General features: G+C 38.0%; 1 protein-coding gene and 1 long non-coding RNA gene across 7 annotated transcripts in view; one reads left to right on the forward strand and one right to left on the reverse strand.

Annotated features, from left to right (window-relative positions):
• Positions 1-25,010, reverse strand: part of RHOBTB1 (Rho related BTB domain containing 1) — a 133,547-nt gene that overhangs the window by 86,805 nt on the left and 21,732 nt on the right. The gene's annotated exons all lie outside the window — the stretch shown is intronic.
• On the forward strand, positions 782-17,974 carry LOC127484205 (uncharacterized). The gene is made up of 4 exons (XR_007911017.2): positions 782-2,100; positions 7,718-7,854; positions 17,424-17,637; positions 17,832-17,974. It is a non-coding gene; the product is annotated as an uncharacterized lncRNA (long non-coding RNA).

The raw sequence follows: 25,010 nt of genomic DNA on the forward strand, positions 1-25,010 counted from the left end.
ATGGTCACTGTGGCAGGCCATGCAAAGCACACTCAGAACAGAGAACCCACACCAACAACACTAGGAATATACAGAAAATCTGGCACTCAATAAAAACATGCCACAGTGAGAAAAGAGTCAGTAGACAACTTTCCAAGAGAATTTTAAAATACAATAATTAAAGCAGTGAAAGACAATTCTATAATAGTAGTGGCACTGGAAAGGAAGTGCTTCTCTGGGCAGCCAGTGTGGGTTTGGAGCTAGGCACACCTAGATCAGAATCCTGATTCCACTGCTTGCCAGCTGTAGGATTCTGAAGTCATTCAGTAGCTTTGCTGAGTCTCTCCTTTCTCCCTTCTTATTTAAAGGGGGCAAATAATACCTGCATGTTGAGTGCACTGCCTGCTACATAATAATAGCACTACTGTGAATATTTTACATCAGCATCCAAATATGCTGCCTCCTATAATAAAATGAATACAATGATGTATACTGAATGTACAATGATGTACTAAATACAGTCCCACTAGAATGTCACATAGATCTGAATTCAGAGTGAGAAAGCTTATCTGAGAACCAGCTTAGCAATTTTCAAATTAATGGACATTGGGGAATGCCCTCAAGCTCTTGAATTCTTAAGAGATGTGTGGAATGGGTTTAACCATACACTCCCAGAATCACCAAGCACTGTTGTGTATATAGAAGTGCTTTTTATAAGCTATAAATTCTAAGCAAGATAGATTATTATTCCATTAATGTTACTGTAATGCTACTACACATAGTTTTTAATGGATCGAGCCAGTTTTTTTTTTTTTTTTTTTTGCAGCTGATATCCAATGGTAAGAATGGGGGTAGAAATATTTAAAATGAGCCACACATTGGAAAATGTTTGCTGATTATTAAGCTTACATGCAATGAGCAGTCTCCAGTTCTTTGGAGGTCACCTGTTACTGCTGACTTCCAATATAATCCCTCTCAACAGAAAAAGCAGCATTTTCCTGAAATAGATAATATATCAAAATATGCATAATGACTATATTTTCCCTTTAAATGCAAGTGTGTAGAAATGGCAGAGGAGAGAGAAATGATTGTTTAACAGTAGCCATTTATAGGCTCATCTCAAAGAGCAAATGCAAAATAAAGTTGAGAGTATTCATAAAGTCAAAATTGGCTCTTATACATCAAGTATGCTTTTTATACAAAGCAATGTTTTTGCCATGTAGGGAAAATTTCCACACCGCAAGAAGCAGCAAATTGTATGGTATTTTTTCTCCTATATAAATAAGTGTAAGTGTCTACATCTTTTTCAAATACTCTTAAGTTTCTGATTTCCTTTAAAGAAGTTTTCCACTTGAGAAATACCTAAAAACTCTGACCTTTGGCAAGGTCTTAAGACCAATTTACCACAGTCCTGGAAATAACAGCTGGCTCAGTCAATTTTGGGTAAGTAGAAATAGTTTTTAAAAAAATGCTATAGTTCTTGGTCCAAATGCAATAATTTGGTCTTCTTCCTGGGTCAGTTCTGGTTTCAAAAACATAACCTGTACATCGATAATACTATGATTATACTACTTTAGCTCTTCGAAACAATGCCACTTAAAATATACACCAGTTTCAGTGTGCTTAAACAAATATGTCATTCCCAGTCTAGAATTAGACCACCATAAACACTTACCAGTTATGTTGTTAGGAGAGAAAGTCCATTTTCTAATATCTCCAGAAGGTCTTGATTGTAATATAGGCCATGGGTACAGCAATGATGACAGAATTCTAAGAAATCTTGCACATGTGTACAATTTCTAGCCAAAACAATCCGCATAAATGGCTGATTGCATAAACAAACCATACCATTTAGTTTAACCAAAAGCTGTGGCAGGAATATTCTCAAAGCCACTCATTGCTGTATGGTCAGACGGTTTTCATGCCCCTCTGCTCCATACAGAAACTCAAATGGCTCAGCAAATATTGACTGAATTATAATTCTGAGATCATTAATCTCTTTCTTTCCATATTTGAGGTTTGTGTCTTACTACCAATTTCACAAAATTAAAGTGACTAAAGAAGTTTAATCAGCAAATAATCCACCTACAATAAAAGAGATCCTGGAAGATAAATTCACAGGTAAGAGGCTTTTATGGCAACCTTGCAAAAAGGCTTTTTGAAAGTTGCATCCTTTGCATAAAAATGTTTCTGAGCAGAATAAAATATTTAACAGCAACATTAACTAAAGAAAAGACCTCAGCATCAGAGAAGCTCATACTCAGGTTCTTCCTTTGAGTATCTAGAAAGCTGCCTTTTACATATAAAGTCATTGTGTTCTGCTGGAACAGGGAAAAGATTTCAGACCTGTGGTCCCCCAAAAAATCCACAATATTTGTATAAAGATCAAAAATTTAATTTTACATTGTTACCAAAATTCACAACAAATTGGGTACCTTCCTGTTTATCCTTCCCTCTGTCAACTGATTTACTATGGCTTTCTAAATTATAAGCTCCCAAAAGAATTTTCTTTGTTCCACATATTGCCAAAAATTACATCTGACATATCTTAGGTACACATTAGGTAACTGTTGAGTGAACAAACGAATGAATTAATAGATTTGGGAATATTTGTGGATTGTATCAATTTCCAGCTAAAGGGAAAAAAATCATGATTTCTTTGCTTTGAGACAGTGTGTCAACTTTTCCCAACTGTCTCATACCATTCTCTACCCCCAAAATCCAAGAAAAATGCATAAAAAGGATCAAGTAGGCTATGTGGGTGTGTTAAGCTATATCTTCATGCAAAGTGTTCTGTCTTTGTAAAAACAAACGTCATGCAATGTTGTTTTCTAATATTTAATGGTTTGCTGGTTAGGAACTTAGAAATAAATATGTCATGCCAACTTGCTTATAGAAGGCAGATTTGTGAGGTGGAGGGAATGGAGGGAAGGCTGGTGCCAGAGGGGATATGAGAACACTGCAAACCACTTCTGTGTTTGGCCCGCCACTGCCCTCTAGGGGACATATGGAAATACGCAAAATCTCAAGCTTCTAGATATTCTAGAAGACTAAAATCATCTTCTCTGTTCAACTTTTATGAATGAAAACAATTAAAAAGTAATTAAAATTAACTCAAGGATAGCTATGTAACATTTAAAAACCTTTACGCTGCATGCTTTGCTAGAGTCACCTAATTTGGAGTCACTCTTTGCAGATAAAATATTCTTTATTTTGTCTATCCTAATTTTCCTGTAGCATATTAAACATGTTATTTCCTGTCCTATTAGAAAACAGCTGTCTGTTATGACTACTGTGTTAGTCATTGTTTATACTTTCAACTTTTAGCTTTCAATGCCTGAGAAACTGGAAACCTCAGCTCCTTTCATTTGTTTTTAAATCAACTCAGACTTATACAAAAGAAAATATGCAAACATCTCCAAAGTTGTCAAATTGTTACTTATTTCTGAGCAAAGAAGTTTTGCTAATTCTAAATTAAGACCAAAGGTCAGCTTGTGATTTTTACTTGGCTTATTAGAGTCACTTAATTTCCTTTATAAATTTTAATTTCCTTTATAAATAACTTGAAAAATTAGGTCCAATATCTACTGTAATCCTATTTTACAGAACAAAATTACTCTTCTCTTTTATCCTAAAATCTTAGAGGACTTAACTGAATCATAATAAAATGAAGTTTCCAGAATTGAATATTCTACCCTGGGAGAGAGCGCCATGACTTTAGGGTGATATTGTCTAAGAGTGAGTTACAAGATATCTGTCTGCTCATCCATATAACATTTGTTGAGTAGGCCATACTCATTAATTATTTTAGGGAATTTAAGTATACAGAGATATTTACCCTTTCATAGACAAGGTAAGTACAGATGGTCCCTGACTAAGGACAGTTGAACTTACAATTTTTCCACTTCATGATAGTACAAAAGCGACATGCATAATTCAGCAGAAATCATACTTCAAATTTTAAATTCCCATTATTTATTTCCCATGTAGTGATCTGAGGTCTGATACTCTTGTGATGCTGGGCAGCACAGAGTGAGCTGCAACTCCCAGTCATCCATACAATCACAAGGAGAAGCAACTGGCACTCTACAGGGTGTGGGGTTGCTAAGCCAGGAGGCTCCAGAGGTTAGGTGTATTAAATCTAACATTTTCAACTTGTAATGTGTTTATCAGGACATAACCCCAGTGTAGGCTGAGGAGCATCTGTATTATAGTAACATTATTTGCCAGGTCTCTTACTGAGTTTTGTTCAATAATTTATTGAAATACTTAGCTTTTATGTATGTCATCCATTAGATTTCAAGTATGTTGAGAATAGGGAATTTATTTTGTTCATATTTGTATACAAATACTTGGGATTTAGTTTTATAAAACCTTGCAATAGTCTTTTAAGTGGGTGCTATTATCCTCAGCTTATAGATGAAGAAAATGATTTGGTAATTTATAAATTAGCACACAGGAGATTTAAACCCAATTGTATCCTAATTGTTGACATCATGTTTCTGTCCTGCTTATGAGCATGAGGTAGCGACCAGCACATAGCAGGTGTTCAACAAATATATGTAAAAGTATGAATTGTTTTGTCTCTCTTGAGTAGTGTGGTATTTGCTTCCATTTTGGTATCTCAAGTGTCTCAAATAGTGCTTGAAATAAAATGCATCTTCCATAACTACTCAGTGAGTGAATGAATGCATAGTTTTTTTTTATGAATTCTTGAGGATTTTTCCATTACCTTAATTCTCATGCTGTATCTATAGTGGTGAACTAAAATCATAAGATAAGTATTTTGTAATGGTGCTTTCTAACCAACTACCCCAGAATTCATTTTCAGCTAAACTCAGGACATCTGATAGGTCACTGACTTGCCTTGCTGGCAATTTTGTCATCCAAAAATCTGAGGAAATGAAAGGGAGAACTGATATTTCAAACAATTACATTCTAACTTCTAAGGGGAACTGCCTGGCCATGCAGAAGTAACAGGAACCTTACAGTACAATAAACATATAGTTTTAAAAACTGGATGAGGGGATAACTGAAAAGAAAAATCAGACAAATATGGCAAATTTATGAGAACAGATTTTCAAAAGTTCAGAGAACAGACTAGAAGAATTCTATAGCATAAGAATTTGAAAGGGGAAATGCCTTGAAAAGATTGAGAAGCTTGCAAAAATTCTAAACATACCAAGAAGCTTTTATTATTAGTTTTCGCTAGTGCTATGATCATGAATAAATTCTTTTAAATTTTATCACTGTACATTTTTAAGCTGTCCGTAAAGTGATTTTTCAGATGATCAATACAGTTCTGATTATATTATAATCTAATAAATCTGAGGTTACTTTAAAACATGCAAGATCTACCCAGCAGTTGCACATAATTCTGAAGTAAAGAGAAAATTGGAATGAAACCACTATGGTGGTTATTGTGACATTCGGTCCAGTTTCTGTACATCTCTGCTTTAAATAATCTTTAAAGTAAAGAACATCTTTTTGCTTCATTCATCTGAGTGCATGGTTATTGAGAAGCCCTGAGATAACAGCACTCAGGTATGAGGGACACAGTGTGAGCAGGATAGAGTCCTTGTTCTTAGAGGGCTTATTTTGCAGTCGAGATGAATACAGTAAATAAATAAATAAATAAATAAATAAGGTATGTCTTCAATTTCAGGCAACTGCAGTGGTGTTTTTAAAATATCTCTGTATTTGAAAGGCAGAGAGATACAGAGAAAGAGAAAGCACTCATCCACTGGTTCATTCCCCAAGTGCCCACAAAGACCCAGGCTTGTGGGGGTGAGGAACACAATCCTGGAGCAGGAACACAATCCAGGTCTCCCATGCAGGTGGCAGGAATCCAATTATTTGAGTCATCACGGATGCCTCCCAGGGTCTGCATTCGCAGGAAGCTAGATTCTAGAGCCAGAGGCTGAAATTGAACCCAGGTATGTATGTGGGACATGAAATTAAAAAAATTTTTTTTGTTTGAAATACAGAGAGAAAGAAATCTGATAGTTCATACCCTAAATGGCCACAAACAGCCAGGGCTGGGCCAGGCAAAAGCCAAGAACTCAACTGGATTTCCCACGTGGGTGGCAGGAACTCAAATATTTGAACCATAATGTGCTGCTTCCTAAGCACATTGGCAGGGAGCTGGATAGGAAGCAGAGTAGCCAGGACTTGAACCCACACTCTGATTTAAGATGAGGGCAACCCAAGTGGTGAGCTATTGCAATGCACCACAGCACCCCCTTTGGATACAGGCATCTTAACCACTAGGCTAACAACCCACACAAATGGTGCATTTATGAAAAATTAAGTAGGGTAAAGGATGAGGAAAGTAGCAAATAAAGCAGAAAATTCCCAAGTTATCTGAGACTGAGTAGAAGAAACAAATCTCAGGATTCATGTAAGTGTTTGCTTGCTTGCTTTTTAAGGTGAAGAAGCACCATGTTCCCAAGAAAGCTGGACCTGCAATTCACAGACTATGCTAATATGGATGGATAAGAAAGAGAACGTAAAGTTTTTTATTTTCTTTGTCCATGTCAAGGAGAGAATGATGCTTGGAATGAAAATGATAGCCTTGTATTGTTGAGAAGGAAGAGAACACGAATAAAAAGAGTAGATGACTTGGGATATCTGCATCCCACATTGGAGGGCCTAGATTTCAGCCCCAGCTTGGCTCCTGATTCCAGCTTCCTGCTATGCACACCCTGGGAGGCAGCAGGTGATGTCTCAAGAACTTTGGTCCCTGCCACCCAAATGGGAGACCTGGGTTGAATTTCGGGTTCCTGACTTTTGCCTGGCCCAGCCCTGGCTGTCATAGTCATTTGTGGAGTGAATCAGAGGATTGGAGAGACCTCTCTCCCTCTCTGTCTCTGTCTCTCTCTCTGTCTCTGTCTCTCTCTTGCTCTCCCCCTTTCAAGTAAATAAATTAAAAAAAAAAGTGTTTAAGAGGATGCCTCACAACCTAAATGCCTTGAAGAATTTTGGTTAGAGCTCTCACTCTGTATACCCATTGTTCATTCTTTAGAAATTACTGCAACCCTGAGACAAAGAAACGATGTTGGTGTTGCTGTAGTTATTTGATTAATCTCAAATATCAGGATTTTATTGGTACATGAGACTTGGTTGTCATCCTTTTCTATTTCTTTTCAGAAGCTGCTGCACTAAAATTCCCATCCTTCTGGCATAAATTTCCTTCAGAAGGTCGCTGAAGGGGTCAGGTCCTGGCAGAGTTGGTACCTAGCGAGCAAAAGGGGAGCAGTTGACTCCAGTCCTATGATAAAGGAGGGCTGAGAATTCTAGGGACTAAATTGGAAATCTCCCTCCCACTCTTCTCCAACCCACTGCTTTGCCTTTCTCTTATTTTCTTTAATGCTCCATACTTTTCTCTCCTTTATTTTACCAAACAATTAAAATAGAGCTCTGTCTGAGCCTCCAAGGAAAACTGGGTCCCAAAGTTTTTCTGGAGAAATGCAAATATTCTCTCTGGAAACCCCGAGAATGTAATTTAAAACCACAGGAGGATAACTTGGGAGGGTGTCAAGTGGGTATGGTATGTGGTCAGATGCAGGAGTGCTGCTTAGTTCAATTCAAAATTCTAACACAGTGTATAACTGAATTTTGCCTCTAGACATGTTCAATTCCTACTTCAAATTCTAAAAACTGGAATATAACCACTAAAAATGCCAAAATTTGAGTGTTTTGATTCTTAAAAATTACCAGGATACTTCTTGTGTTCTAGACCTGTTCCAGGTGTTAGATGCTGAGAACAATGGATAAGCTGAAATCCTGGCTATAAATGAAACCTACTTAACCACTGATGACCACCTTTGAGGAAGTACAGAGAGCAGAAGAATTGTACATAAATTATTGGCTAAGGTGAGTCTTGTTTCCAAAACCAGAAGGAAGCAGTTTCTTAAAACCTATGTATCAATGAGCCTCAAACCAACATAGACAGACAACCAGCCACAAAATGACTCCCTAAGGAACAGATCATATACATGAACATCATTTCTTTCCCCAAGAGGGTTACAGGGTTAACAACATGGAGATGATTAATGTATCTGGTTTTCTATAGGATATTTGCTAAGGCTTCATATGGCAATGTTGGGTCTAAGCTGAAGCAATGGGTAGAAATTAGGGGTATTGGCAATTTGCTGAATGGCTACAGGCAGAGGAGAAAAATGGATGTAAGTCTGGAAGGACATTTATAGTGCTGTTACCCAGTCTTGTTATCATCAACATTAAAAACAAAAACAAAAAGAGACATTTAAATAAGTAGAAAGTATGTTAGTCAAATTTGCAGATGATACAAATTTAGAATTTCACACAGTGAATAAAGGAGGTGGCATAATTATAATACACCACACTGCAAATGAACAAAAAATTTCGAAGTTGGTGGGAGGGAACAAATTTTTTTTTTTTTTTGACAGGCAGAGTGGACAGTGAGAGAGAGAGACAGAGAGAAAGGTCTTCCTTTTGCCGTTGGTTCACCCTCCAATGGCCGCCACTGCAGCCGGCGCACCGCGCTGATCCTGGCAGGAGCCAGGAGCCAGGTGCTTTTCCTGGTCTCCCATGGGGTGCAGGGCCCAAGCACCTGGGCCATCCTCCACTGCACTCCCTGGCCATAGCAGAGAGCTGGCCTGGAAGAGGGGCGACCGGGACAGAATCCGGCACCCCAACCGGGACAAGAACCCGGTGTGCCGGCGCCGCAAGGTGGAGGATTAGCCTATTGAGCCACGGCGCCGGCAGGAACAAATTTAATAAGGTAAAATTCACACAAATACCATGGAAGTGCAAAAGAAAAAGATAAAAACCCAAGCAGGCAAGCTCAGGATGGAGCATGTGAGTCTTGAGTTGGATATTTAAAACACACTTAGGAATTTCAGGTATTACTCTAATATAGTTGCCACAAAAGCAGCTTCATTGCCAAGAGAAAGAAATTGGAATGAGGCTGTTGCTAATTGTATTCTGTCCTTTGGTGGTCAGAGCATACCCCAAGTTTTCAAAGCATTAAAAAAACCAGGGCATGTTCAGAAGAAACCACAAGAAATGAGGAAGCGCTCAAAAGGGGCTTGTCATGACATCATAGAGGAAGTCAACATTTTGTTAGCCCAAAAGTTGTGTCTGGAACCTGGAAGTAGCATTTATAGACAGATTATGGCTAAATGTAAGGAACATCAACTAGAACAGCCTGAATTTGGGAGACTAAGGAAATCCAGTCATCCATGGTGCTTCAGCACCACGTCAGTTGTCAGAGTATGTGGGATCATCATTAACGGGTTTTCAGTCCTTTTCAACCCCTCGAATCTTCAGTTTCAGAATTGTCTCTTTTATAAAGATTTATTTATTTGAAAGGCAGAGTTATGGGGAAAGGGAGTGAGGGTGGGGAGAGAGAGAGAGAGAGAGAGGGAAAGAGAGAGAAAGAGAGAGAGAGAAAAAGACTTCCATCTGCTGTTTCACTCCCAAATGGTTGCAAAGGCCAGGGTTGGGCCAGGCCAAGGCCAGGAGCCAGGAGCTTCATCCAGTCTCCCGCGTGGGTGCAGGGGCTCAGGTACTTGGGCCATCTCTGGCTGCTGCCTCAGGCACATAAGCAGAGAGCCGGATCAGAAGTGGAACAGCTGGGACTGGAACTAGTACCCATATGGGATGCCAGAGTTACATGTGATGGTTTAACCTGCTGTGCCACAACACTGGCCCCTAGAATTGTTTGCTAATCCTAACAACTTATCTTTTAGAGCCATTTTCAGATGTGCTTTTAGGAGTTGGGGAAATTGAACAACAGAGGTCTTACAATCCCTCTCTTCAGCCCAACATGAACACTCCAGAAAGACACGTATTGTGTTTCAAACATATTGGCGCATCCTGGTTTTGACGTAGGCAAGGGAAGAATTGGCAAACTGTGGAAACATTTGAAAATTCCAAGGCAACATGAGTAAAGCCACCAGTTGGAAATTGGGTTCCCAGTGTTGTCTCCAATTATATCTGGCTGAGGGAACATATAAGGCTTGCTGTTTCTCACTTAGCAGAATGTCACAGTGATCACTGATGGTTTGCTTGTAATAGACAATATCAACATTTCTCTCAGCACTATAACAATAAAAACACAGGTTGTTTTTAGTGATGATTCTATTCCAATTATGCTTGTTATCTAAACTAATGCTTCCCATGTTAAATACAGCGTGGTGATGTGAGTTGTTGTCGTAGCTTATATTCAGCATAAACAAATCTTAGCCTCTTCAGGGATGGGAACTCACTATTCCATCCATAAGTCATTTTCTTATTCACAAGACGGGAAAGTGTATGTTTCCCTTTTGAGTCCTTTATATTATATATTTGCTGATCAATATCATGTGAATCTATACCAGACATTAATTTTGTATTTCATGGTTCCTGGACAATATAATACAATGTTTTCCACAATTACATGAGGAACTAATAAATTTTTGAAAAAATAATTCACTATGAAACTTCAAAATCTTTTTGACAATAGCATAATTTGTTTTGCACTTACAGTATACATAGTAGAAAAGTTACAAACAACATGGGAATTAAATATTTTCTAACAATATCAAGCTCAGAAAAGTGCTTATGTAGCATTTTCCTGCTTGCTTTACATTTATATTTGTGTCACAATGCAAAGAGGGCATTTACCATCCAAGATTAATGCTATGTTTTCTATGTTATTTTGTATCATCTAAACTGCAGTTGGACTAAACAACAACAAAAAATAAGCAACTGAATGCTGAACAACCCACTATAAAAATAGTCATGGCCAGTAAAAGTCAACATCAGAAAAAATGTCCCAGAATATATGCATAATTTACCATTTTTATTTTGGCAAAACTTTAGAGTACTGTTATGATGAGTGAATAAAATAACATACATAAAGCTTCACCAGAAATTAGCTCAATGTAGCTGACTTTTATGGAACACTTATCATTAGTATTATTAAGGTAATTAATACTAGTAATATTACCAACTGAATCTAGAGTCATATGGATCATACACATTGACATATGAGAGGTCTATTTTTCACTTTTTAATTGTAGAAATTGTTTCTTAGATCTCCACTGCTTCAGAAATAGCTGTTTAAAAGTAATGAAAACTAATAACCTAATTGTTGTGCTTCTAAGTATCATCATCGGCTTAGTACTCAAACCCAGTACTGGTGGATTAAACGGCAAGCTCAAGGACTGCTTAATCTGACTACTGCTAATCTTTACCAAACGGCCTTGTCAGATGCAATTTGCTCTATGGCAACCCTGCTCCGAAGGTAGCTCCATTTATAGTATAGTATAGTATAGTATAGTATAGTATAGTATAGTATAGTATCTTCCATTTGGAAGTAAAATATACACTAATATAAACAAAGCTTTCCTGTTTAAATAGAAACAACCACAGTGTGGAAAGAAAGAATGCTTCTGGGTTAGAAAAAGTTTGTGAATCCTTGAACCATGCCAATAAGAGTAAATGTTCCTAACTGGGTGTCACAAAGACAAAAGTCAAGGAATGATTGCATACTATTATATAGAATGTCTGCTAATTTTTCTTTTGTGACTTTCTTTAGATTTAATGATTCAATAAGGGATGTCTTGAGTATAAATATAAGCAATTGCTAAGAAAATTACTTCCCAGAAAACAAGCGGAATCTTTCCTCCATTAAAAGATTTTCCTCTGGTGAACACTCTCATATTTTAGGGTAGATTAGATTCCAGTGTTTGGAGAAAATGAAATGCTGGAAGCTGAGACTCCCACAAAATCACATAGCTGGGGGTCATTTAGTTCATCTTCCTATCTCCCTTCAAAATAGCAACTAAGAAAACTTTTCAATTCTTTAGAATTTTTAGTATAAACTATTATTTGAGTCTTCTCTGAGACACCTCTCTGTTTTGTTTTGTTTTATTTTAATGACTACTTCATTTCTGAAGGAATTCTGAAATAATTACCCTAATTAACTGGATTATAGCATTGAAATCTCCAGAGCTAAAAGGATGAGGGCAACACTCATGGTGTTTTTTGCCTAGAAGAAATAAGGCTGACAACTGAGATGAGGCCTTCACTGGCAAGGAGGGCACACTGAGAAATACAAGGCTGGGAGAAGCCTGGAGGCCTGTCAAAGTGTGGAAAGATCACAGATTTGAACCAGATATCAAAAAAGATGAAAAAGTTATGTGTAAGTGAAATGACTTAGCATCACATGGTGGGACAAAGAGGAGACATGGGGTACTTGGGTGAGACTTGAGTTATGTTAGAAAGAATTTTTTCGCAGTAAGAAGGGATGCTCAGCACTGAAGTGAGTCCCCAATGTAGGTTATACAATTTCAATCTTCAGTGTTGTTTTTTTCTTAAAAAAAAAAAAAAAAGTCTAAATATTTGAGCTGGTTTAAGCAAAATAGTTTATCTGGAGATAAAATAATTATCTTATTATATTGAATCAAAATGACTTCATAAATGTCATTTGATGCCTATTATTCTTTAAGAGGAAAAATTATATCCAGAAATTTCTATCCCTAGAACATTAAATATAACACTCCCAATATCTAACATGCATGGTCAAAATCCCAACTATTTCTACCATGTTTCACTAAATTTACAATCAGTTAGGAGTATTCTCATCTCTTTCTGTACCAGCTGCAAATTAAATTAGTTATAAGTAAATAGTAACAATATATACTTGGAAACTATTAACAAAACTATCAAAATCCAGTAATTGGAACCAGTCTTATAATGATTACATATACAGACCAAAAAAAAAAAAAAAGGCATGAATAAACATGAAAGACATTTCTAAAACTGCTGGATAAAGTAACTATCAGGTCTCCTTGCTTTTTTCCACGATGAGGACTAGACAATGGATTCTAAGGTTCATTATGAACAAAATGTCTTTGTTTTTTAAATTCATTTTAAAATCAGACTCATACATATTTACACACATATTAACACATATATGTATATATATCTATACACACATATACCCATAACTAAATTATCAGGCAAGGTTTCTCTAAATATCTATGGAGAAAAGAATGTCAGTTACAGAGTACTTATTACTTGGGTGTAGGATTTGGGTCTAGATTGTTAATAAGAAGTAGGCAATAGGATCCATGTTTACTGTCCAGCAGTCAGGGAACTTTTATCTGTTTCTTCTAGGCAGGACCTGTGCTTCCGGTAGTATATTACAAGTGCAGACACAAGTTTAGTTGAAGTGACATCTGTTTGACCTGAGTTTTAATCTTACCTCTAATTATTTACTGTCTGGGTGCACCTGCACAAGTACCTCTATTTCTCTAAGGACAGTGTTAGAGCAATTGTAATTTCTTGGTTAGTCCTCTTTCCTTTGGGGAAGGAAATTCTGATAGTATTATGAGGATGACTATATTTTATAAGCAAATATAAAATTTTATATTGACTATATTTTATAAGCAAATATATATATAAATAAAATTTTCCTTTCTTTAGGAAGGTAATTCTGATAGCATTAAGGGAATGACTATATTTTATAAGCAAATATGAATGAGAAATGACTCTAGTCTCATGTTTGGTAGGTATAGTTGAGAGTTGCATGGTCCTTAGAATGATCCACATCCACATCCATTAAATCCATCTACAGCAGGATGCTATAGATCCATGGATGTACACATCCATCTACAGTAGGATGCCAACATATTAATTTATATGCATCAAGCTAATGAGCTGTATTGGCTATAGTTTTTCCTCTATAGGTATAGATATAAATGTAAGTGCGTGGGAAGGAGAACTACAATCAATGAGCCAGTTATCTAGTAAGTCTGGGAATAACTGGAAGGTGTAAATGGATGACACTTAGTGCCATAATATGTTAAAGCAATCTCCTCCCTCCCGGACACATCTGCTAGATGGTCCAGAGACTCATATTCCTGCACCAGGATCTTCTTACCCTATCAAAGTTCCTTCCATCTTTGCCTCTTTTGCATCTCCCCTTTCTGTACCTCCACTATTGAACTTCTGATGCACACAAATGTTTACTCATAAAAGCTTTTGAGTTCCAGGTACACAAAATGCTGAAATTTCAAGCCAAAATACTATTTATTAGCTTGCATAGGAATGTGAGGTAATCATGTAAATGCTGTGTTGACATTACCTAGAAGCAAACCTGAGCTTTATCCACATTCTCCATGTGCCATTTGAAGAACCACAAACACATAATTGCATGTAAGTTCCCTCTCTGAAAGGGAACATGGTATTTCTATTTAGCACGAACACTCTTTTCCAGTTTCTCTTTATAAGCATTCTGTTTCTCTCTCTCTCTCTATATATATGTATATATATATTTTCTATATATATATATATGTTATATGTTTGGGGCTGGCACTGTGGCGTTGCAGGTTAAGCTGCTGCCTACAGTGCCAGCAACCCATATGGGTGCCAGTTCGAGACTCAGCTGCTCCACTTCCAATCCAGCTCTCTGCTATGGCCTGAGAAGGCAGTAGAAGCTGGCCCAAGTCCTTGGGCCCCTGCACCCACCTGGGAGACCTGATAGAAGGTCCTAGCTCCTGGCTTTGGATGGCACAGCTCTGGCCATTGCAGCCATTTGGGGAGTGAACCAGTGGATGAAAGACCTCTCTCTCTCTCTCTGTGCCTCTCCTCTCTCTGTGTAACTCTGACTTTCAAATAAATAAATAAATCTTTAAAAAGAAAACAAAAAAATCCTATATATATATATATATATATATATGTATGTTTTTGATGTGCCATAATGCCGGCTGCTTGAAATATCTCTTTTTGGCAAAAGCTAACAAAATTATATACAAAGATGACAATCGAAGAAAACAGAAACACCATAATAATGGGTTCTGGGATTACAAGGCTGAGAAGCTGGGAGTCAAGCTCAGTCCAACATTTGCAGCAATGGCATGCTCACTTGCATCTCATGCTTTATGAGAGGACGGTGGAGGATGAGGAAGTGGGGGACAATCTTCTCTGCTTCTCTGCTCATTCAGTTCCTTGTGATAATTTACAGTTTCCCTTGTAAGGCCACGTGACGCCACAGAAGTCGCAGGTAAAAATAATATATCTAGTCTGAAGCTCCAATATGGATCAAATAAATGTAAATGAGAATAACAAATGTTGTTGAAAAAGTCTCAGGACAGAAAAAGCTTAGGAGCACAGACATTAGAACTGTGGCACTTAAGGAACGTGATAACAGCATTTCATTTGGATATTTTATTAGGAGGACCCTTTTAAAGAATTAAATATCTATACTTCATGTATTTAATTTACACTGTGACATTTGAAATGTTTCTTTTAAATGTATATATTTTCCTTTTTTTTAAATAAGAGAGTAAGGTGGCTGAAATATCCCTATTTATAAATATATAAAAATCCTCCTTACATGAACATAATCCCCAGTGCCCAGGCACGGATCATGTATCTAACTCAGAGTTGGGAAATTATATGCTAGAGTACTGATTCCTCTTGTTCCTTTTATAACTGACTCCTAAGAGAAAAGCTGGGAGATTTCAGTGATGCTCCTCTGAAGTAAGGTCCCTTGTTTCAAAAATCCATTTTTATAAAATTTTATGGCTTGATTAAGTAGATGCTGTCTAACAGACCCAACAGTAAATAACACAAATGAAAAAATATTACCTTGTAGTATGTTGTCTTATTGGTTGATCTCATGTAATGGGTTTTGTGTTTCATCATGCAAAAAGGTTTTAATAATAAAGACATTTTCATCAATTTTTTATAAGAGCATTTCCAGGACTAATAAATACTTCCTGGCTTCAAGAATACATTTGAAATTTGAAAGAGAATTTCTGTATTATGGAAGAGTTAGATACTTGGCACATATAATGTGTTCCAAATCATCTGCCTTTGACAGCTAACATGCCAATATTTAGACTTTATCAGAAACTTTTGAATGTGAAATTAGGGCAAGGATGCTTTGCAAGGAATTTCTTAAAATCATACTTCTATTGACTAAATTTATTGGCTTGAGATGTGTACATGACGGAGAACTACACATTATAAACAATTAAAAAAGGAATGTACATTTCTAATTAATTTAACAATTCTGACAGAATAGAATGAACTCTTTGGTGTTTTTCCCACTTATATTGTAGGATTAAAGTAGCAGAATGATGTTAGGGGAGTGTTAGCTGGGTCAGGGCTCTGGGAACATTTTGAGAACCTTCGATACTAAGTACTGCGCACACTGGGAGAAGAGATTTTGCTTAAAGCTTAATATAATGCCAAATGAATCAATGTCAACTACAGTTGGAAGGGATTATTAAATTCTATTTTTATTAAACTTTAGTATGCCACTTATAGGTGGTTAGTTATACTTCTCCATCCATGCAGCCAAAGCAACCATTTGACTGAGGCAAAAGCTGACTTAAAAAAAATAAAAAGAGTGAAAGGAAGAAATGAAGGCACAAAGAAGCAAGCTACAAGCCCCACAATTGCACATCATCCCCCAGATATAATGATCAGACATAAATGATTAAGTTTGTTTACTTTTCCACACTCGCCAAATATAATTATAAATTATTGCAATCTATGTTGTAAACTCTGAAAATCTCAATGCGCCTTTTCTGTGTCACTACTCAGGTGCCAAATGGACATTTTATAGAAAAACCATTTCTCATCTACATGAACTAGAGAGCTGAGGGTGGGAAGGGGATAGATGGGGCAGGGTGGTTGATTTAAATGACATAACTCAGAATTTACTATGGACTTAAAATCTCTGACTTAACGTTGCATTAACTGCTGGTGGTTGCTTTACTGCCTTTAAAACATGCATATATAATTGGATACTGTAATGCTTTGCAGGCAAAATAAATACCAACTCACACTAAAATAAATACTGTGCATGATGAAGTTCATGTGGACATAAATTAATCATTTACCAGTTAACCAATATGCACAGGAAAGAAATAGATCACTTATTATATAAAGTGATTATAAAGGTTGCCTCATCTATAAAATGAGAAAAATAAAATGCTGATATATTTTACAGCAGTGCTGTGAGGAAAAATGTATAAAATTATTGCTAAGCAGTTTATAAACCATAAAATGCAGTATGAACATTAAATTAATAATATTTGTACTAATTCAGATTCAACACCCTCTGCATTAAATATATCTTTTTGCCTATTGAAGCATGCACAAAACCAAACTAAGCCCTTTTATTTAATTTTTAATGATGTCTTCAGAATTCTGCAAAGCATCACAGAAGTTATTTGCTGTGTTAAAAATATTTCAGTGGCTCACTCCCACTCCCACTAGTTTTAAGAAAGTTCTTGGCTGTTCCAATCCTCAACCCCGTTTCTAAAGTTGTCTCCCAAAGGATTTTATGTCTTTCACTTGCACAGACATAGTAGTTAGGAAGGGAACGTGGGTTTGAACTTTTTAATCAAGTGGAAGTTATTAACATGCTCTGAGCTTTGCTTTATTTTAATTTACAGATTGAAATAGGAAAGTAATGCTAACGTGGAGGGCAGGTGTGTTGAGTCTCTGCATATTGCATCAAACTCATCTGCAATGTTAACCCTCCTGGACAGCAGCAAGGTCTCAAGGTCATCACGCAGCTCAAAGTGTTATGGGTCTTCAAGATAAATCAAGTCCCTGTTTCTCAGCTTGCATCCAGAAATGCCATTCAAGGGTACAAGGCAGAACTAGGTAATACAGAACATAATTCCTTTATTCTTCACCTATTTCTTTTTATTCTCTTTTTTTTATGGAGTCTTATTATTTAGAAGACCTACTTGCACAAAACCTGTACTCCACTCAGCACATTTTTAACATTGTCAACGTCCCTTTGACTCTCAATGATAAAACACATCAGACGTTTCTCCACTCGTTTCCTTTTACAGAGACCATTAATACAGAAATACCCCCTCTTCTTGTACTATGAGATGACAAATGGCTGCCTGGAGATGTCTGAAATATTGCCAAATCTCTTCCATGTATCATGTGTCACCAGCGATAATAAACAGTGACTAATCTTTGGTCATGAACTGTATTTATGGCTTTCTTATCATCAGGAGGTAGGTATTTTCTTGAACCAGGTTTAAGGTTCTAATATTTATACTAGAAACATATGTGCTAGGATAACTGTGCTAGGTTCAAAGGAAATTAATCCTTGTTTTTCTTTCATTGCACTCTTTATGGAGCTTGGCATTTTCATCTGTGTCTACCTCTTTTTGCATTAGGATTCACCCAGGAGTGTTCTGATCAGGAAATAATCAGTCAATTCACCATTTTGGTGACACCAGAGTCCTTGGACAACAGGAAAAATAACAGGGAAAGAAACATGGCCACAATGCAAACTTATCCCAGTTAAAGATTCTCAGGGGTCCAAAGGAAGCACGGGGAAATTGCTCCATCTTCTAAATCCGACCCAGGATAGACGGCTCAAAGTCTACCCAAGAAACACCAGACTATTCAACAAATGGAAGCCAAATTAAGGCTTTCAGGGGAAAGAAATAGGGTCAATCATGGTGAAATTCTACTTTAATTCAATTTAACTAATATTTATAAGGTACATTCCAGACACTAGAGTAGGTGCTTGAGAGATACCAGTCAAAACCAACAAAAATCACTGCCATCATGTAGCTTATGTCCTAATGAAAGGAGACAGGCTATAAGTAAGAATAAATTATATAATTTATTAGAAGGTGGAAAGTATCTTTGGGGGGGGTATTAAATCAGGGAATGGAACCAGAAAGTGTGGGCAGGAGTTGTATTTTCAGAAGGCTGGTCAGCAAAGGTCTTATTGAGAAGATGATATCTGAACAAAGATTTGAAGGTAAGAAAGCAAGTCAGGTGGATTCATGGAAGATGAATCTCTCAGACAGAGAAAACAGCAAGTGCAAAGGCCCTGATGTTGATGGAACTCTGAAGCAGCCAGAGTGGGCTACAGTAGAGTAAAATGGATGAGGAAGGAAACACAAGGAAATGAGGTCTGGGAGGTCGTGGTTGGCTGACTCTGCAGGAAACAGGGAGGCACTGGAGGATTTCCAGTTGAAGAGCAAAATGATTTAACTTAAACTTTATTGTAAAGAGACTATAGGGGGCAAAGGTGGAAGTAAAGAAATCAATTACATAAATTAAAATTAATAGTTCAACTGTCTTCTCTGTGTAAGCTTAATGAATATGATCCAGAAGTTAATGAGATAAGAGTTCAAAATCAGATGCAGACACATTGAACTTGTAGCCAAACAAAGCTAAGACTGGCTGGAAGAGAGAATCCAATAAAACTCAATTCATGTCCACAGCATCAAATGGTAAGTCTGAATATATTTTTAACTAAGGTTATGGATCTATGATAAAAAATAAGGACTAAGGTTTCGGAATGTCAAGCATCTGTTGCTAAAGAATATATTTAAAACGTCCTTTTGAACATTGGGTTGTGGAATTAAGCAAGCACGTCCTATCATATGGAGATGGTCTTCTCAGGTACCTTTCAGTCCTTTGCTTCTTGGGAGTTGAAAGCTGAGGAAACCCGGCTGGCGCCGTGGCTCACTAGGCTAATCCTCCACCTTGCAGCGCTGGCACACCGGGTTCTAGTCCCGGTCGGGGCGCCGGATTCTGTCCCGGTTGCCCCTCTTCCAGGCCAGCTCTCTGCTGTGGCCAGGGAGTGCAGTGGAGGATGGCCCAAGTGCTTGGGCCCTGCACCCCATGGGAGACCAGGAGAAGCACCTGGCTCCTGCCATCGGATCAGCGCGGTGCGCCAGCTGCAGCGCGCTGGCCGTGGCGGCCATTGGAGGGTGAACCAACGGCAAAGGAAGCCCTTTCTCTCTGTCTCTCTCTCTCTCACTGTCCACTCTGCTTGTCAAAAAAAAAAAAAAAAAAAAAAAAAAAGTTGAGGAAACCCGAGCCGTTAAGAAGAAAGCATATCACCAAGAACGATGAAGAACATCATCATTTGGATTAAGTGCAAGTATTTTTGCTTTAAAATTTAAAACACAGGAATGGTGGAAACCTACACAAAAAGTTGGGTCTTCCCTAAGGAATGGACAAAGTGGAAAAATAAAAACAATGATGAAAGGCAATCTAGACTTCTTTAAGGGTACTTCAAAAAGCTTGTGGCAAAATGAATTAAGGTTTGGTGCAATATGAAATCCATATATACCAGGAATCTTCAAAATATTCGTGAAAAGCACATACTGTGAAAAACTACATGGACAGTATTCCACCTTCCTGGCCATCATAATGATTAGGTTGTGAAATAGCTCCCTCTCACCTCTCCAGAGCAGTTTCTGCTTAAAGCAAATTGAAGCCAAAATAGTGTCAAAATACTTCTCCAAAGTAGGCTACTGCATTCACCTAGGGAAATTTCTACTATAAATAGGTGCTAATTTTTAAAAGTGGCTTCTCAACTATATTAAAATATGTCAGAAAGATGTGTATGTTATTCATCCCTTAATTTTGGAAATCTGACTTCTCTCTCAAAAAAATTCCACCCTAGGAAATTCCAGGTGCATTATATCAATTATCTTATTCTTTTTTAAATATTTATTTTATTTATTTGAAAGGCATAATGACAGGGGTGGGGGGAAGAGAGAAAGTGTGTGCGATATCTTCAATCCCCTAGTGCATTCCCAAAAGCCTGCAATGGCTGGGGCTAGGCCAGGTGGAAGCCAGGAGCCTGGAACTCCATCCAGGTATCCCACATGAGTGGAAGGGGCCCAAGTCCTTGGGCCATGATCTCCTGTCTTCCCCGGCACATCAGCAGGGAGCAGAACAGGAAGCAGAGCAGCTGGGACTCAAACTGGTGCTCCTATATGGGATGCTGGTGTTGTAGCATAGGCACCTAGTTTTTTTTTTTTTTTCTTCTTGAGTCTAAGATTTTTGTTTATTGAGATAGTAGATGTAAGTTGAGCTTCCTCTGTTAATAAAAGTAACTGCATATTATATTTATCATTCTTTACAATAAGAACAGAAGGGCCTGATAACAACCTCAAGGCAATGTAATGTTCCCTGAAAGAATACTTTAGAGTCAAGGCAGCAATAATAATGAATATAATAACTGCTACTATTTAGTCATTGCTGATGCATGGCAAGTGCTTTATGTCAATTAATTTTCCCAACAACCCTATGAGGTAATTTTATACCCATTAGACAGATGAGATACATGAACTCAGAGAAGTCAAGTAAATTATTCAAGGTCACACAGCTTGAAGGTTATAAAGCACAAGTGGAAATTCAGGACTGTTGGACTTTGAAACTCTTGTTACACTGCAAGACATTCCCTGCCTTAAGATAGTTTTTTTTTTTTTTTTTTTTTTGACAGGCAGAGTGGACAGTGAGAGAGAGAGACAGACAGAAAGGTCTTCCTTTGCTGTTGGTTCACCCTCCAATGGCCACTGCGGCTGGCATGCTGCAGCCGGTGCACCACGCTGATCCAATGGCCTAGAAAAGGAGCAACTGGGACAGAATCCGGCACCCCGACCAGGACTAGAACCTGGTGTGCTGGCGCTGCAGGTGGAGGATTAGCCTATTGAGCCGTGGCGCCAGCCGACAGTTTAAGTTAAAACTATTTTGTGACACTCAACTGGTTTTGAAGTTGGTAATATTCATGTATCATATAACCTGCTAATCAAGATCTTCTATTAATCAGGATATCAAGGTTCCTTAACGATTTTCTAAACATCTGCTTATTTTATAGAGTGAAAGCATGATCATCTGAAGATTCCTGATGCATTACTAACCACAGAAGTTAAAAAGTAATAGCCACCTGGCACTGTAGATTATTTTTTATTTGCTTTTTTTCTATTTTATTCTAATTTCTGAGAAAATACAAATTAAGTAATGTCCCATGAACTTTGGTACCATCCTATCCATGGGCCTACCAGACCAGTCAAATATTAAGTAGGTCAGTCTACTTGTAAAAACACCAAAAAATTGGTCACCCCAAGCAGATGACTTAGTAGATGACTTAGCAGGCAGGCATGACTAATTGAGCTGAGTTGGCTTATGGAATTACTGAATTGCTTATGGTACCTAGCACTGGTATCATTAGGGGTTCACTCTCAAATAATAAAACAATATCACCATAGTACTGTGGGGAGCAACTGGGAGCAACTCGGACTAGACTAAGTTACTGGAATTAAGACTTATTCTATGCATCTTCTCTCCCACAATATGGTGCTGGGAGAGGAGAAAACAGCTTCTACGCAGCTGCCTCTTGCCAGCTTGAGTGATGACCTCCAGGAGCTGATCCTGCTCCTGATTGGAGGAGAGCAGCGTACTCGGCGTGTGGGCAGCCGAGTTGGGATTGGGGGAAGAGGACTATAAAGGAGGAGAGAGACAACATGCACCAGGAACATCTAAGAGGAACATCTATCTAAAGGAACACCTGTGCAGCCCCCGAGAGAGCCGGCTGGCGGTGTGCCGCTCCCCCGCGGAAGTGGGGAATGTGGCAGGGGGAACCGCCGTTCCACGGAGGTGGAAGGGTCGGTAGCCAACCTGGGAAGAACCAGCAGCAAACCTGGGGAGGGCCGAGCAGACGAAAGAACAGCGCAGGGTCCTGTGTCGTTCCTCCACGAAGACGGGGAGCGACATAGTACTATTTTTGAGGGCCTAATGTTTATCAGGTACTATACTCATTACATATATTACTTACCTTTACTCCAGGGTTTCTCAACCTTGATATTATGACTCTTTGTTGTAGGGGGCTGTCCTGTACATCTAAGGATGATTTGCAGAGTCCCTGGTCTCTACTCACTTGATACCAGTTAACACACCCCACCCTCTCTAATTGTGAGAGCCGAAACAATCTCACTCATTGCTAAGTGCCTCCCGGTGGGCAAAATGAACCCCCTAAGAACCTCCACTTCACTTCCTCTACCACACTAGAACATCAGTGTTGTTAGAGTAGTAGTGCTTGATGAAGAAACCGTGTCTCCAAGGGCTACAAGCAAAATACCTGAAGTCTCATGGAAAGTAAGTTACAGAAGTGGAACTCATATTGATTGTCTCACTCCTGACACTATTACACTATGAATTTTATCTGCTCTCTTTTCCTCATCCCTTAACTCTTTTTTTTTTTTAAAAACTTTTACTTAATGAATATAAATTTCCAAAGTACAGCTTATGGATTACAATGGCTCCCCCCCTCCATAACTTCCCTCCCACCCGCAACCATCCCATCTCACGCTCCCTCTCCCATTCCATTCACATCAAGATTCATTTTCAATTCTCTTTATGTACAGAAGATCAGTTTAGTGTATATTAAGTAAAGATTTCAACAGTTTGCACCCACACAGAAACACAAAGTGAAAAATACTGTTTGAGTACTAGTTATAGCATTAAATCACAATGTACAGCACATTAAGGACAGAGATCCTACATGAGGAATGAGTGCACAGTGACTCCTGTTGTTGACTTAACAATTTGACACTCTTGTTTATGGCATCAGTAATCTCCCTAGGCTCTTGTCATGAGTTGCCAAGGCTATGGAAGCCTCTTGAGTTCACCAACTCTGATCATATTTAGACAAGGTCGTAGTCAAAGTGGAAGTTCTCTCCTCCCTTCAGAGAAAGGTACCTCCTTCTTTGATGACCTGTTCTTTCCACTGGGATCTCACTCACAGAGATCTTTCACTTAGGTCATTCTTTTTCCTTTTTGCTAGAGTGTCTTGGCTTTCCATGCCTGAAATACTCTCATGGGCTCTTAAGCCAGATCTGAATGCCTTAAGGGCTGATTCTGAGGCCACAGTGCCCTTAGATCTTTTTAAAAATTTATTTATTGTATTTGAAAGGCAGAATTACAGAAAGAGAGAGTAAGGGAGAGATGGAGAGAGAGAGAGAAAGAGAGAGAGATAGAGAGAATCTTCCATCCACTGTTTCACTCCCCAAATGGCCATAATGGCCAGGGCTGGGTCAAGCCAAAGTCAGGAGTTGCCTATTGCTTTCCTAGGCATATTAGTAGAGAGATGGATGGGAAGTGGAGCACTTGGGACTAGAACTGGCACTCATGTGTGATGCTGGCACTGCAGGCAGTGGTTTTACCAGTTATACCACAACACTGGTTCCATCCTGTAACTTCTGTATCTCATCCTTGGGATGGAGCAGTGGGAAGGAAGGAAGGTACACATGACATATTGCACAGAACTTTTATTGTTCTGTGTTCTTTTATTTGACAGGTTAATTCCATTTTAATAGGAATTCCGGAAAGTAATGAAAAAAAATTACAAGTGTTAGATGGTCTATTCTCAGGGTTCTTGAATCTGTCTGATTTAATTTTAGCCAATTAGTTTGCCATTATGGAGGAATATTACATTGAGAATCAATATTATGCTAAACACTAATGTTTTATTCAGTATTAAAAATTTATACAAATAATAATACAAGTACTTTATCTCTACTTTCTCTAAATGAGAAGAAATGTTTCCTTAGGGCAATTCTAGCAACAAAGAAAATGATATCTTCTTAGGAGACTACTGATATTAGATTTTATATAGATCACTGCTTAAATGAATCAGTGAGATTTAATTGAATAAAATTTGTTTTCTTATAAGATGTATGAGTTTTTCATGATACCAAAATTGTTTTGCTTTTAATACCTACAATATAATTCCATGTTAAGATGATAAAAGTACACTACTGTCCAGTAAAGCCAAAAAGGACAAAGTGTCATATTTATCTCCATTTAGTAGGCCCTCTTTCTTTTTTTCTACTTGGATACTCTACTCTTTTATGATTTAGATAGAATCAGAGGCTGGAATTTGGACTTACATACTTCCTAAATGTGTCTTTCTTGTACAAAGGAATACAACTAAATATACTCTAAGATATCTGGATAAGCATCTAATAGCTACCAATAGACAGTTAAGCATGATTCCAAAGCTGGATTTCAAATCTACTTTCCAACCCTTACCCTTGCATCCTTTCCCCGTATCTGATCTTGTCATGCTGTTGATTCTAAACCTGAGCCCACTGCTGGGGTCTTCTGGAGCTTCTTGACTCCAGCACCTCCTTCCTCTAGCCTGCTCCTCTGCTCTTGTACTCTCCAAACTTCAGTATCTTTTTCATGGCACCTAAGATTTC

The sequence above is a fragment of the Oryctolagus cuniculus genome, chromosome 15 (genome assembly GCF_964237555.1).
Source record: "Oryctolagus cuniculus chromosome 15, mOryCun1.1, whole genome shotgun sequence".
NCBI lineage: Eukaryota > Metazoa > Chordata > Mammalia > Lagomorpha > Leporidae > Oryctolagus > Oryctolagus cuniculus.